General features: G+C 44.3%; 8 non-coding genes across 8 annotated transcripts; all 8 read left to right on the top strand.

Annotated features, from left to right (window-relative positions):
• The first annotated feature begins 1,234 nt into the window (after positions 1 to 1,234).
• On the top strand, positions 1,235 to 1,433 carry LOC141236374 (U2 spliceosomal RNA). Its single transcript, XR_012302045.1, has one exon. It is a non-coding gene; the product is annotated as a U2 spliceosomal RNA (small nuclear RNA).
• A 1,112-nt stretch (positions 1,434 to 2,545) lies between these two features.
• On the top strand, positions 2,546 to 2,736 carry LOC141235946 (U2 spliceosomal RNA). Its single transcript, XR_012301648.1, has one exon. It is a non-coding gene; the product is annotated as a U2 spliceosomal RNA (small nuclear RNA).
• Positions 2,737 to 3,848: 1,112 nt separating this feature from the next.
• Positions 3,849 to 4,039, top strand: LOC141235945 (U2 spliceosomal RNA). The gene has a single exon (XR_012301647.1). It is a non-coding gene; the product is annotated as a U2 spliceosomal RNA (small nuclear RNA).
• A 1,112-nt stretch (positions 4,040 to 5,151) lies between these two features.
• Positions 5,152 to 5,342, top strand: LOC141235944 (U2 spliceosomal RNA). The gene has a single exon (XR_012301646.1). It is a non-coding gene; the product is annotated as a U2 spliceosomal RNA (small nuclear RNA).
• Positions 5,343 to 6,454: 1,112 nt separating this feature from the next.
• LOC141235943 (U2 spliceosomal RNA) lies at positions 6,455 to 6,645 on the top strand. The gene has a single exon (XR_012301645.1). It is a non-coding gene; the product is annotated as a U2 spliceosomal RNA (small nuclear RNA).
• A 1,112-nt stretch (positions 6,646 to 7,757) lies between these two features.
• LOC141236294 (U2 spliceosomal RNA) lies at positions 7,758 to 7,948 on the top strand. The gene has a single exon (XR_012301984.1). It is a non-coding gene; the product is annotated as a U2 spliceosomal RNA (small nuclear RNA).
• A 1,112-nt stretch (positions 7,949 to 9,060) lies between these two features.
• LOC141235942 (U2 spliceosomal RNA) lies at positions 9,061 to 9,251 on the top strand. The gene has a single exon (XR_012301644.1). It is a non-coding gene; the product is annotated as a U2 spliceosomal RNA (small nuclear RNA).
• Positions 9,252 to 10,363: 1,112 nt separating this feature from the next.
• Positions 10,364 to 10,554, top strand: LOC141235941 (U2 spliceosomal RNA). Its single transcript, XR_012301643.1, has one exon. It is a non-coding gene; the product is annotated as a U2 spliceosomal RNA (small nuclear RNA).
• The last annotated feature ends 2,096 nt before the right edge of the window (positions 10,555 to 12,650 follow it).

The following is a 12,650-nucleotide window of genomic DNA, read 5'->3' as shown; positions in this document are numbered from 1 at the left end:
TGGAGCAGAAGTTGAACTTTTGGAGGATGAGGGAACTAACTTTGACAGGTAAGGTGTTAATCATCAAAGCAGTAGTATTGCCGATCCTGTTGTTTGTGGCAAATGTGTACCCCGCTGCATCTAGGAAGATCAGAAAAACAGAGAAAATAATCTTTAACTTCCTTTGGGGAAGTCGTATGGAGAAGTTGAAGAGAGAGCATGTTTATAAGATATGTGTGAATGGTGGCCTAGATTTTCCAAATGTTGAGTTCTTTTTAGGTGTGAGTTACGTGAAAATGATTGTGGTATGTTTGGGGAAGGATAATAAATGTGCTTGCATGATGAAGTATTCTGCTGGTTGGATGTTTTATGGTTTGAATTGGTTTCAGAGAGATGCCACAGTGCCGGTTGCTTTTAATTGTCCTGTATGGTATGAAATTGTAGAGAAATTCATCAGAAAGTTTGATTTGCTGTCTGTAGGTATGAATGAGTTTAGGAATAAGAAAAAAGTGATCACGAAGGTGCGAGATAGAGAGATTGTTTGTAACATTGTGGGGTTGAGAGGTGAGGATGTATCTGATATGTGGAAGAAATTAGGAACACAAGGTATGTCAAATAGACAGAAAGACATTGCATGGATGATGTTGCATGACATTTTGCCTGTGAGGGAGGTACAAAAGAGGCGTGATTTGATCAGGACAGAAGTATGTCCGAGAGATGGATGTGGTGCAAAAGAGTATATTAGACACTTGGTATGGGATTGTGATTTTGCATATGATGTGTGGAAAGGTATGGGAAGTCTATGTAATGAACTGGCAGGAGTGACGTATGTAAATTGGAAGGTTGCAATGTTCGGTATGGGTGCTTGTAGTAGGTTCAAAGACAGAGTTCTGTGGCTTTTGACAGTGTGTGTGATAGAAAGTTTATGGGATGCAAGAAACTTGTTAGTGTTTAAAAGGAAAACAATGTCGGTAAATGAGTGTTTAAAGTTGATTCTGTCAAGGATGTATGTGATCTATCTATGGGATAAAAAGTGTGGAAATATTATTGATGCAGAAGGAATATGGAAGTTCAAGAAATGGAGATTTCTTGTAAAGTACAAATAGAATAAGTAATTTTGTTGTAGTTCCTTTTTGGTTCAATTCAAAATCCTTTAAAAAATTTTATAAAAAAAAAAAAAATAAAAAATCCATGATATGATGAGAGGTTGCCTATCATACAAGCTTGCATGAGCCAATTTGATAAAGCACAGCCAATCTGACATGGGAAAAAAAAAAAAAAAAAAAAAAAAAAAAAAAAAATCTGTTCTTATCAGTTTAATATCTGATACGTCCCCTATCTGGGGACCATATATTAAATGGATTTTTAGAACAGGGAGATGGAAAAAGAGCTTGCTCTGTCCACTCCACGCATTGACCTGGTATTGCAGTATCTCCAGGACCGGTGCACCCCTTCTTTAATGCAGTTTCTAAAATCAGAAAGAATTGAATTCAATGTTTTTTGTTCATTTTGCTTGTTTGTCGGATTTTGGGATGGACTCTTTGGCTTTGCTTTTCTTCTCCTCATTGGATTTTTCATGTTCAAAGTTGCAGAAGCCAGATTACAAGCTCATTTTGGTTCAACTTCAGCAACTGTGCATTGCATTGCCATGTAATGTAATGCAATGCTATCTTTCTAGCTCTCCCTTTTTACTTCCTTTTGGATAAACAGACATATTAGGCAAGCATTTTGGAGCTTTCACCTAAATAACTACAGGTGGTGAGATAAGCTGCACAATATAATTGAATTTTCAGTATATTGTTGCACACACACCATCTATTTAGCAAATGCCCTTGTTATCAACAGCAGCCTTTTAAACTCACCTGAGCTAACAGGTATGTGCGCTGGTTACTCTGCTGCGCTTAAAATTTCTTTTTTGGTTTGCTACAATGCCTTTTCTGAAACGTTGTCTCCCTCTGCTGGAACACTGACTTCTTTCATTTAATGCCTGCAGACTATAAAAGAGAACCCAACCCAAAAAGTTTGGTTGATTAGTCTGTGGCATTCTGTTAAACTGTTGCTTATGGCGGTCTCTGTGAGCTTCTCAGCGACATTCAGCCAGCCAGGTATCCTGCCTGCAGTAGATGGAATGTGGCAATGGAACGCTGGCTGCGCGTGTCATAATAGGCTCTGAGCCTTTATATACCTGCGCACAGCAGCAGCCACCTTCAGTCTGCTGCTGGACAGCCAGCAGCAGCAGCAGGAGAGGTAAGTAATCAGCAGCCCTCCTGCTAAGGGTAGACAGCTGCTCGTTCCACCCCACCCCCCGCCTTAATTGGTTCTCCTCCCTTCCAACGGTGTTGAGGCGGGTGGGAACAGCAGGGGGTGAAGGTGCTGTGTTTAAAGAGGTGGAGTTATGCAGATCTAAAACGCGTGGATTGCAGCAGCAGCAAGCCGAAAAGTGCAGGCATGTAAGGGATCTAGAGGTTGACAACATGTCTTCTTAACGGGAGTCCAGGAGCTCATCTCCACAAATGGACTTTTCAGGATCCTTGGGTGGCTCCGTAGTTCGAAACCAATTCTGGTTATCGCTTCTCGGCCTTTTGGCTAAGATCAAGTGTAGTATCTGTTCTTATCAGTTTAATATCTGATACGTCCCCTATCTGGGGACCATATATTAAATGGATTTTTAGAACAGGGAGATGGAAAAAGAGCTTGCTCTGTCCACTCCACGCATTGACCTGGTATTGCAGTATCTCCAGGACCGGTGCACCCCTTCTTTAATGCAGTTTCTAAAATCAGAAAGAATTGAATTCAATGTTTTTTGTTCATTTTGCTTGTTTGTCGGATTTTGGGATGGACTCTTTGGCTTTGCTTTTCTTCTCCTCATTGGATTTTTCATGTTCAAAGTTGCAGAAGCCAGATTACAAGCTCATTTTGGTTCAACTTCAGCAACTGTGCATTGCATTGCCATGTAATGTAATGCAATGCTATCTTTCTAGCTCTCCCTTTTTACTTCCTTTTGGATAAACAGACATATTAGGCAAGCATTTTGGAGCTTTCACCTAAATAACTACAGGTGGTGAGATAAGCTGCACAATATAATTGACCTTTCAGTATATTGTTGCACACACACCATCTATTTAGCAAATGCCCTTGTTATCAACAGCAGCCTTTTAAACTCACCTGAGCTAACAGGTATGTGCGCTGGTTACTCTGCTGCGCTTAAAATTTCTTTTTTGGTTTGCTACAATGCCTTTTCTGAAACGTTGTCTCCCTCTGCTGGAACACTGACTTCTTTCATTTAATGCCTGCAGACTATAAAAGAGAACCCAACCCAAAAAGTTTGGTTGATTAGTCTGTGGCATTCTGTTAAACTGTTGCTTATGGCGGTCTCTGTGAGCTTCTCAGCGACATTCAGCCAGCCAGGTATCCTGCCTGCAGTAGATGGAATGTGGCAATGGAACGCTGGCTGCGCGTGTCATAATAGGCTCTGAGCCTTTATATACCTGCGCACAGCAGCAGCCACCTTCAGTCTGCTGCTGGACAGCCAGCAGCAGCAGCAGGAGAGGTAAGTAATCAGCAGCCCTCCTGCTAAGGGTAGACAGCTGCTCGTTCCACCCCACCCCCCGCCTTAATTGGTTCTCCTCCCTTCCAACGGTGTTGAGGCGGGTGGGAACAGCAGGGGGTGAAGGTGCTGTGTTTAAAGAGGTGGAGTTATGCAGATCTAAAACGCGTGGATTGCAGCAGCAGCAAGCCGAAAAGTGCAGGCATGTAAGGGATCTAGAGGTTGACAACATGTCTTCTTAACGGGAGTCCAGGAGCTCATCTCCACAAATGGACTTTTCAGGATCCTTGGGTGGCTCCGTAGTTCGAAACCAATTCTGGTTATCGCTTCTCGGCCTTTTGGCTAAGATCAAGTGTAGTATCTGTTCTTATCAGTTTAATATCTGATACGTCCCCTATCTGGGGACCATATATTAAATGGATTTTTAGAACAGGGAGATGGAAAAAGAGCTTGCTCTGTCCACTCCACGCATTGACCTGGTATTGCAGTATCTCCAGGACCGGTGCACCCCTTCTTTAATGCAGTTTCTAAAATCAGAAAGAATTGAATTCAATGTTTTTTGTTCATTTTGCTTGTTTGTCGGATTTTGGGATGGACTCTTTGGCTTTGCTTTTCTTCTCCTCATTGGATTTTTCATGTTCAAAGTTGCAGAAGCCAGATTACAAGCTCATTTTGGTTCAACTTCAGCAACTGTGCATTGCATTGCCATGTAATGTAATGCAATGCTATCTTTCTAGCTCTCCCTTTTTACTTCCTTTTGGATAAACAGACATATTAGGCAAGCATTTTGGAGCTTTCACCTAAATAACTACAGGTGGTGAGATAAGCTGCACAATATAATTGACCTTTCAGTATATTGTTGCACACACACCATCTATTTAGCAAATGCCCTTGTTATCAACAGCAGCCTTTTAAACTCACCTGAGCTAACAGGTATGTGCGCTGGTTACTCTGCTGCGCTTAAAATTTCTTTTTTGGTTTGCTACAATGCCTTTTCTGAAACGTTGTCTCCCTCTGCTGGAACACTGACTTCTTTCATTTAATGCCTGCAGACTATAAAAGAGAACCCAACCCAAAAAGTTTGGTTGATTAGTCTGTGGCATTCTGTTAAACTGTTGCTTATGGCGGTCTCTGTGAGCTTCTCAGCGACATTCAGCCAGCCAGGTATCCTGCCTGCAGTAGATGGAATGTGGCAATGGAACGCTGGCTGCGCGTGTCATAATAGGCTCTGAGCCTTTATATACCTGCGCACAGCAGCAGCCACCTTCAGTCTGCTGCTGGACAGCCAGCAGCAGCAGCAGGAGAGGTAAGTAATCAGCAGCCCTCCTGCTAAGGGTAGACAGCTGCTCGTTCCCCCCCACCCCCCGCCTTAATTGGTTCTCCTCCCTTCCAACGGTGTTGAGGCGGGTGGGAACAGCAGGGGGTGAAGGTGCTGTGTTTAAAGAGGTGGAGTTATGCAGATCTAAAACGCGTGGATTGCAGCAGCAGCAAGCCGAAAAGTGCAGGCATGTAAGGGATCTAGAGGTTGACAACATGTCTTCTTAACGGGAGTCCAGGAGCTCATCTCCACAAATGGACTTTTCAGGATCCTTGGGTGGCTCCGTAGTTCGAAACCAATTCTGGTTATCGCTTCTCGGCCTTTTGGCTAAGATCAAGTGTAGTATCTGTTCTTATCAGTTTAATATCTGATACGTCCCCTATCTGGGGACCATATATTAAATGGATTTTTAGAACAGGGAGATGGAAAAAGAGCTTGCTCTGTCCACTCCACGCATTGACCTGGTATTGCAGTATCTCCAGGACCGGTGCACCCCTTCTTTAATGCAGTTTCTAAAATCAGAAAGAATTGAATTCAATGTTTTTTGTTCATTTTGCTTGTTTGTCGGATTTTGGGATGGACTCTTTGGCTTTGCTTTTCTTCTCCTCATTGGATTTTTCATGTTCAAAGTTGCAGAAGCCAGATTACAAGCTCATTTTGGTTCAACTTCAGCAACTGTGCATTGCATTGCCATGTAATGTAATGCAATGCTATCTTTCTAGCTCTCCCTTTTTACTTCCTTTTGGATAAACAGACATATTAGGCAAGCATTTTGGAGCTTTCACCTAAATAACTACAGGTGGTGAGATAAGCTGCACAATATAATTGAATTTTCAGTATATTGTTGCACACACACCATCTATTTAGCAAATGCCCTTGTTATCAACAGCAGCCTTTTAAACTCACCTGAGCTAACAGGTATGTGCGCTGGTTACTCTGCTGCGCTTAAAATTTCTTTTTTGGTTTGCTACAATGCCTTTTCTGAAACGTTGTCTCCCTCTGCTGGAACACTGACTTCTTTCATTTAATGCCTGCAGACTATAAAAGAGAACCCAACCCAAAAAGTTTGGTTGATTAGTCTGTGGCATTCTGTTAAACTGTTGCTTATGGCGGTCTCTGTGAGCTTCTCAGCGACATTCAGCCAGCCAGGTATCCTGCCTGCAGTAGATGGAATGTGGCAACGGAACGCTGGCTGCGCGTGTCATAATAGGCTCTGAGCCTTTATATACCTGCGCACAGCAGCAGCCACCTTCAGTCTGCTGCTGGACAGCCAGCAGCAGCAGCAGGAGAGGTAAGTAATCAGCAGCCCTCCTGCTAAGGGTAGACAGCTGCTCGTTCCACCCCACCCCCCGCCTTAATTGGTTCTCCTCCCTTCCAACGGTGTTGAGGCGGGTGGGAACAGCAGGGGGTGAAGGTGCTGTGTTTAAAGAGGTGGAGTTATGCTGATCTAAAACGCGTGGATTGCAGCAGCAGCAAGCCGAAAAGTGCAGGCATGTAAGGGATCTAGAGGTTGACAACATGTCTTCTTAACGGGAGTCCAGGAGCTCATCTCCACAAATGGACTTTTCAGGATCCTTGGGTGGCTCCGTAGTTCGAAACCAATTCTGGTTATCGCTTCTCGGCCTTTTGGCTAAGATCAAGTGTAGTATCTGTTCTTATCAGTTTAATATCTGATACGTCCCCTATCTGGGGACCATATATTAAATGGATTTTTAGAACAGGGAGATGGAAAAAGAGCTTGCTCTGTCCACTCCACGCATTGACCTGGTATTGCAGTATCTCCAGGACCGGTGCACCCCTTCTTTAATGCAGTTTCTAAAATCAGAAAGAATTGAATTCAATGTTTTTTGTTCATTTTGCTTGTTTGTCGGATTTTGGGATGGACTCTTTGGCTTTGCTTTTCTTCTCCTCATTGGATTTTTCATGTTCAAAGTTGCAGAAGCCAGATTACAAGCTCATTTTGGTTCAACTTCAGCAACTGTGCATTCCATTGCCATGTAATGTAATGCAATGCTATCTTTCTAGCTCTCCCTTTTTACTTCCTTTTGGATAAACAGACATATTAGGCAAGCATTTTGGAGCTTTCACCTAAATAACTACAGGTGGTGAGATAAGCTGCACAATATAATTGACCTTTCAGTATATTGTTGCACACACACCATCTATTTAGCAAATGCCCTTGTTATCAACAGCAGCCTTTTAAACTCACCTGAGCTAACAGGTATGTGCGCTGGTTACTCTGCTGCGCTTAAAATTTCTTTTTTGGTTTGCTACAATGCCTTTTCTGAAACGTTGTCTCCCTCTGCTGGAACACTGACTTCTTTCATTTAATGCCTGCAGACTATAAAAGAGAACCCAACCCAAAAAGTTTGGTTGATTAGTCTGTGGCATTCTGTTAAACTGTTGCTTATGGCGGTCTCTGTGAGCTTCTCAGCGACATTCAGCCAGCCAGGTATCCTGCCTGCAGTAGATGGAATGTGGCAATGGAACGCTGGCTGCGCGTGTCATAATAGGCTCTGAGCCTTTATATACCTGCGCACAGCAGCAGCCACCTTCAGTCTGCTGCTGGACAGCCAGCAGCAGCAGCAGGAGAGGTAAGTAATCAGCAGCCCTCCTGCTAAGGGTAGACAGCTGCTCGTTCCACCCCACCCCCCGCCTTAATTGGTTCTCCTCCCTTCCAACGGTGTTGAGGCGGGTGGGAACAGCAGGGGGTGAAGGTGCTGTGTTTAAAGAGGTGGAGTTATGCAGATCTAAAACGCGTGGATTGCAGCAGCAGCAAGCCGAAAAGTGCAGGCATGTAAGGGATCTAGAGGTTGACAACATGTCTTCTTAACGGGAGTCCAGGAGCTCATCTCCACAAATGGACTTTTCAGGATCCTTGGGTGGCTCCGTAGTTCGAAACCAATTCTGGTTATCGCTTCTCGGCCTTTTGGCTAAGATCAAGTGTAGTATCTGTTCTTATCAGTTAAATATCTGATACGTCCCCTATCTGGGGACCATATATTAAATGGATTTTTAGAACAGGGAGATGGAAAAAGAGCTTGCTCTGTCCACTCCACGCATTGACCTGGTATTGCAGTATCTCCAGGACCGGTGCACCCCTTCTTTAATGCAGTTTCTAAAATCAGAAAGAATTGAATTCAATGTTTTTTGTTCATTTTGCTTGTTTGTCGGATTTTGGGATGGACTCTTTGGCTTTGCTTTTCTTCTCCTCATTGGATTTTTCATGTTCAAAGTTGCAGAAGCCAGATTACAAGCTCATTTTGGTTCAACTTCAGCAACTGTGCATTGCATTGCCATGTAATGTAATGCAATGCTATCTTTCTAGCTCTCCCTTTTTACTTCCTTTTGGATAAACAGACATATTAGGCAAGCATTTTGGAGCTTTCACCTAAATAACTACAGGTGGTGAGATAAGCTGCACAATATAATTGACCTTTCAGTATATTGTTTCACACACACCATCTATTTAGAAAATGCCCTTGTTATCAACAGCAGCCTTTTAAACTCACCTGAGCTAACAGGTATGTGCGCTGGTTACTCTGCTGCGCTTAAAATTTCTTTTTTGGTTTGCTACAATGCCTTTTCTGAAACGTTGTCTCCCTCTGCTGGAACACTGACTTCTTTCATTTAATGCCTGCAGACTATAAAAGAGAACCCAACCCAAAAAGTTTGGTTGATTAGTCTGTGGCATTCTGTTAAACTGTTGCTTATGGCGGTCTCTGTGAGCTTCTCAGCGACATTCAGCCAGCCAGGTATCCTGCCTGCAGTAGATGGAATGTGGCAATGGAACGCTGGCTGCGCGTGTCATAATAGGCTCTGAGCCTTTATATACCTGCGCACAGCAGCAGCCACCTTCAGTCTGCTGCTGGACAGCCAGCAGCAGCAGCAGGAGAGGTAAGTAATCAGCAGCCCTCCTGCAAAGGGTAGACAGCTGCTCGTTCCCCCCCACCCCCCGCCTTAATTGGTTCTCCTCCCTTCCAACGGTGTTGAGGCGGGTGGGAACAGCAGGGGGTGAAGGTGCTGTGTTTAAAGAGGTGGAGTTATGCAGATCTAAAACGCGTGGATTGCAGCAGCAGCAAGCCGAAAAGTGCAGGCATGTAAGGGATCTAGAGGTTGACAACATGTCTTCTTAACGGGAGTCCAGGAGCTCATCTCCACAAATGGACTTTTCAGGATCCTTGGGTGGCTCCGTAGTTCGAAACCAATTCTGGTTATCGCTTCTCGGCCTTTTGGCTAAGATCAAGTGTAGTATCTGTTCTTATCAGTTTAATATCTGATACGTCCCCTATCTGGGGACCATATATTAAATGGATTTTTAGAACAGGGAGATGGAAAAAGAGCTTGCTCTGTCCACTCCACGCATTGACCTGGTATTGCAGTATCTCCAGGACCGGTGCACCCCTTCTTTAATGCAGTTTCTAAAATCAGAAAGAATTGAATTCAATGTTTTTTGTTCATTTTGCTTGTTTGTCGGATTTTGGGATGGACTCTTTGGCTTTGCTTTTCTTCTCCTCATTGGATTTTTCATGTTCAAAGTTGCAGAAGCCAGATTACAAGCTCATTTTGGTTCAACTTCAGCAACTGTGCATTGCATTGCCATGTAATGTAATGCAATGCTATCTTTCTAGCTCTCCCTTTTTACTTCCTTTTGGATAAACAGACATATTAGGCAAGCGTTTTGGAGCTTTCACCTAAATAACTACAGGTGGTGAGATAAGCTGCACAATATAATTGAATTTTCAGTATATTGTTGCACACACACCATCTATTTAGCAAATGCCCTTGTTATCAACAGCAGCCTTTTAAACTCACCTGAGCTAACAGGTATGTGCGCTGGTTACTCTGCTGCGCTTAAAATTTCTTTTTTGGTTTGCTACAATGCCTTTTCTGAAACGTTGTCTCCCTCTGCTGGAACACTGACTTCTTTCATTTAATGCCTGCAGACTATAAAAGAGAACCCAACCCAAAAAGTTTGGTTGATTAGTCTGTGGCATTCTGTTAAACTGTTGCTTATGGCGGTCTCTGTGAGCTTCTCAGCGACATTCAGCCAGCCAGGTATCCTGCCTGCAGTAGATGGAATGTGGCAATGGAACGCTGGCTGCGCGTGTCATAATAGGCTCTGAGCCTTTATATACCTGCGCACAGCAGCAGCCACCTTCAGTCTGCTGCTGGACAGCCAGCAGCAGCAGCAGGAGAGGTAAGTAATCAGCAGCCCTCCTGCTAAGGGTAGACAGCTGCTCGTTCCACCCCACCCCCCGCCTTAATTGGTTCTCCTCCCTTCCAACGGTGTTGAGGCGGGTGGGAACAGCAGGGGGTGAAGGTGCTGTGTTTAAAGAGGTGGAGTTATGCAGATCTAAAACGCGTGGATTGCAGCAGCAGCAAGCCGAAAAGTGCAGGCATGTAAGGGATCTAGAGGTTGACAACATGTCTTCTTAACGGGAGTCCAGGAGCTCATCTCCACAAATGGACTTTTCAGGATCCTTGGGTGGCTCCGTAGTTCGAAACCAATTCTGGTTATCGCTTCTCGGCCTTTTGGCTAAGATCAAGTGTAGTATCTGTTCTTATCAGTTTAATATCTGATACGTCCCCTATCTGGGGACCATATATTAAATGGATTTTTAGAACAGGGAGATGGAAAAAGAGCTTGCTCTGTCCACTCCACGCATTGACCTGGTATTGCAGTATCTCCAGGACCGGTGCACCCCTTCTTTAATGCAGTTTCTAAAATCAGAAAGAATTGAATTCAATGTTTTTTGTTCATTTTGCTTGTTTGTCGGATTTTGGGATGGACTCTTTGGCTTTGCTTTTCTTCTCCTCATTGGATTTTTCATGTTCAAAGTTGCAGAAGCCAGATTACAAGCTCATTTTGGTTCAACTTCAGCAACTGTGCATTGCATTGACATGTAATGTAATGCAATGCTATCTTTCTAGCTCTCCCTTTTTACTTCCTTTTGGATAAACAGACATATTAGGCAAGCATTTTGGAGCTTTCACCTAAATAACTACAGGTGGTGAGATAAGCTGCACAATATAATTGACCTTTCAGTATATTGTTGCACACACACCATCTATTTAGCAAATGCCCTTGTTATCAACAGCAGCCTTTTAAACTCACCTGAGCTAACAGGTATGTGCGCTGGTTACTCTGCTGCGCTTAAAATTTCTTTTTTGGTTTGCTACAATGCCTTTTCTGAAACGTTGTCTCCCTCTGCTGGAACACTGACTTCTTTCATTTAATGCCTGCAGACTATAAAAGAGAACCCAACCCAAAAAGTTTGGTTGATTAGTCTGTGGCATTCTGTTAAACTGTTGCTTATGGCGGTCTCTGTGAGCTTCTCAGCGACATTCAGCCAGCCAGGTATCCTGCCTGCAATAGATGGAATGTGGCAATGGAACGCTGGCTGCGCGTGTCATAATAGGCTCTGAGCCTTTATATACCTGCGCACAGCAGCAGCCACCTTCAGTCTGCTGCTGGACAGCCAGCAGCAGCAGCAGGAGAGGTAAGTAATCAGCAGCCCTCCTGCTAAGGGTAGACAGCTGCTCGTTCCACCCCACCCCCCGCCTTAATTGGTTCTCCTCCCTTCCAACGGTGTTGAGGCGGGTGGGAACAGCAGGGGGTGAAGGTGCTGTGTTTAAAGAGGTGGAGTTATGCAGATCTAAAACGCGTGGATTGCAGCAGCAGCAAGCCGAAAAGTGCAGGCATGTAAGGGATCTAGAGGTTGACAACATGTCTTCTTAACGGGAGTCCAGGAGCTCATCTCCACAAATGGACTTTTCAGGATCCTTGGGTGGCTCCGTAGTTCGAAACCAATTTTGGTTATCGCTTCTCGGCCTTTTGGCTAAGAGCAAGTGTCTTGTCTGGGGTCCTTGAGTGTTTTCCCTTGGCCTTCCGGCATCGCCATCTTGATGGCTTAAGCCGGTTGCTGCTTTAGAGGAAGAACGAGGAGGAACGAGAGAGTGATCATAATGGGCGTGAAGATACGCTACGCTGGGACCGATGACAATCGGGTTCGCAATGCATTCCGCATTGAAGTTGATGCTGCTGTCAGAGAGCGTTTCAATCTGTCGTATATGGTGCACGAGGTGATCTTCAAAATCCTGGAAGTGACAAGAGAAAACATCGTCTGCCTGCAGGAATCCCGGAAAGAAGGACGGTATGTATTGGTGCTGCAATCTATGGCGGCTTGCCGGAACCTGTATAAGAAGTTTAGGGAGCAGGAGAAGAATCCAACCTTGCATGGTTTGACTTTTACAGTCTTGTACTCCAAAGGTGATGTTCCCCTAGTCATATTTATGTATAATCCCTTTGTGCACGAACATGACATTGCGACTTTTCTTAAGAGGCATTGTGACTTTGTGAGCAACAGTCACAAAATCATGAACGAGGAGAACTTATGGACTGGCAAATACAGATATTTTGTCAGATTTGGGGAAAGTTCTTCGGAGCCTGGAGGTGTTCATTACCCTCCCCAAAGTTTCTCTATCGGGAGAGATAGGGGTATTCTCTTCTTTCCTGAGGCCCCAGTTTTTTGCAGGAAATGTAAGAAGTACGGACACTTACAAGAGGTTTGTACTGCTGTGCCTGTTTGCTCCAAGTGCAACCAAAGTGGGCATGTTGCTAAGGACTGTACCAATCCAATTGTTTGCAATGCTTGTGGTATGGAGGGGCATGCCTTTAAGGATTGTACTCGTCGTGCGAACGAGGGCAAGGCAAGGGCATACTCTGAGGTGGTCTCGAACTCTCCGAGGCCTAAGAGTGTGGCACCTGAGGCCGCAGTTTCTTCCAGGGTGAAGGTAGTGGAA

The sequence above is a fragment of the Phyllobates terribilis genome, unplaced genomic scaffold (assembly GCF_046119375.1).
Source record: "Phyllobates terribilis strain yellow unplaced genomic scaffold, ASM4611937v1 Scaffold_693__1_contigs__length_808095, whole genome shotgun sequence".
NCBI classification, from domain to species: domain Eukaryota; kingdom Metazoa; phylum Chordata; class Amphibia; order Anura; family Dendrobatidae; genus Phyllobates; species Phyllobates terribilis.
This window is presented reverse-complemented; position numbering and strand designations above follow the sequence as displayed.